The following is a 2,092-nucleotide window of genomic DNA, read 5'->3' as shown; positions in this document are numbered from 1 at the left end:
TCGCCTTCCCTTAGGGGCAAGCAATTTCACTTACCCGAAGCTTCAGACGTTCCCCGCACGGGCCACCAAATGCCGCAGTCTGGCTGGGCACAAATCACGAGCCACTGAAGCAGGAACAAACTTTATTTTTAAACTGCAGGAAAACACTTCACACAGCTCCCGGGGAATCCTCCCGAACGCGCCACGAGGCTTGTCCAGGAACCCCCAGCTGGAACTATCTCTCCCGGAAATCCCTCCTCCTGCACTTCCCCAACCAATGGGAACTCTCGGGGAATCCCCGGAAATCCCCACGAGAACTCCAAAATAGTGCGAGAACTCAAAAGTTGCGGCAGAGGCGGACAGGCAGAGGCGCCTGTTAATCAATACTGTTGGCAAAATGCCAGGGGCCATACAGACTCAGCCGTGGCTCTCAGCAGAGGATGGAAATTAGGCAGGGGAAGGGAAGTGGGGGGTAATAAAATAAAACAAATTATGCTATGTATAGGTACAAATATATCACAATGAAGCCCACTTTTGTATATAATTATAATTCACCAATAAAATATTTTTTAAAATACTGTAGTATCTGCATATACCTATGCACAACCTCCTGAATACTATAAAGTGTATCTAAATTACTTATAATACATACTAAAATGTAAATGCTATGCAAATAGTTGTTACACTGTATTGTTTAGTGGATGATAATAAGAAAGCAGTCTACATGTTAATACACATGCAGTTTTCAATTGACAGGCAAAATTGCACATATTTATAGGGTGCCGTGTATTTTTTTAAATATGGAACACTTCATGAATTTGCATGTCATTCTTGTGCAGGGGCCATGTTAATCTTCTCTGTGTTGTTTCAATTTTAGTATATGTGCTGTCGAAGCGAGCACCCATGTAATGTTTTGATGGATGTATATATGCGTGTGTAATGTTTAAGTTAGGTTTAAGTATATCTATCTCCTCAAACATTTATCATTTCTTTGCACTAAAAGCAAAGTTTTTTTTTCTTCTCTCTTTTTAAAAATATATAGTACATTAGCATTATCTATTAGTCAGGCAATCAGAGAAACTTTACCTCCAAAAGAAGTGGTCTACTGAGCTTCTCTGGGTGAAGTACTGTTGCTGCTCTAGGTGACAAGTGTAACGTCAGCATCAATGCCAGACCCAGTGCATCACTACAAGGACCTTCATCACCACCGTCTGTGAAACCTGCCCATCTCTCTCCCAGACTCTCCAGAATGGATTTTAAGCAGTGCTTCTTTCATGTCATCTTCTTCTAAATTGAAATATATTCAAATTATGATTGAGTTTATCTGTTAGGGAGACTCTAAGGCATACCCTTGTAGCCTAGTGGCAAGGGAAGCTGCGAAGGCAGATTTCTATTTTATTCTTTGAGAAAAATGTGGACTGTAAGGGTAAAGGTGTGATTTGACAAAGGGAGAGGGATCAGTGGCATTGCAAACTGTTAAATTTTGCTGGATGCGGTGGCACCTCCTTATAATCCGAGGAACTCCAGGAGGCTGAAGCAGGAAGATCACAAGTTCAAGGCCAGCCTCATAATGTAATAAGATCTTGTCTCAAACTAAAAAATAAAAACAGCTGGAATTAGCTCAGTGATAAAGTGTCCTCTGCCCTGGCTCAATCTCTAGTGCTGCAGGAAAAAAAAATGTTAGATTTCCACTCCAGGGACCACATAATCTAACTCCCTACTGCTTTACGTAGAAAAGGACTTTCCTAGTATCACACAATTATCAGTGACAGAGCTGATTCTGAGAATCACGTGTGCTTTCAACACTCTTTTCTACCAATAGGCATTGTTTTCCATCACTCAACTGTATCATGTGGGACATTCAGACAAGATGCAGTCAGTTGGGAAAGAAATCAATGAAAAGCTGCTATTTCTTCTGTTATCCACTCAATATATACTTAATGAGCATCTAATATATTCTAGGCACTGATAAACAATGTTCAGTCTAGTGAGGTTAATAAGTAAGTAAACAGACAATTTCAATACAATGTTAGAAATGCTGTAGTAGAGAAGCATGGTTAGCTATTTTTCCTTCAGAAAAATTAAACTAAATTTCTCATTCCTTGGATTTAAA

At 40.0% G+C, this 2,092-nt stretch overlaps 1 non-coding gene across 1 annotated transcript; it reads right to left on the bottom strand.

Annotated features, from left to right (window-relative positions):
- Positions 1–773: 773 nt before the first annotated feature.
- LOC139703385 (U6 spliceosomal RNA) lies at positions 774–880 on the bottom strand. Its single transcript, XR_011705762.1, has one exon. It is a non-coding gene; the product is annotated as a U6 spliceosomal RNA (small nuclear RNA).
- Positions 881–2,092: the final 1,212 nt, after the last annotated feature.

Source organism: Marmota flaviventris, chromosome X (assembly GCF_047511675.1).
Source record: "Marmota flaviventris isolate mMarFla1 chromosome X, mMarFla1.hap1, whole genome shotgun sequence".
In the NCBI taxonomy this organism is placed as follows: Eukaryota; Metazoa; Chordata; class Mammalia; order Rodentia; family Sciuridae; genus Marmota; species Marmota flaviventris.
The sequence above is the reverse complement of the archived record's forward strand: the minus strand, read 5'-3'. Positions and strand labels throughout refer to the sequence as shown.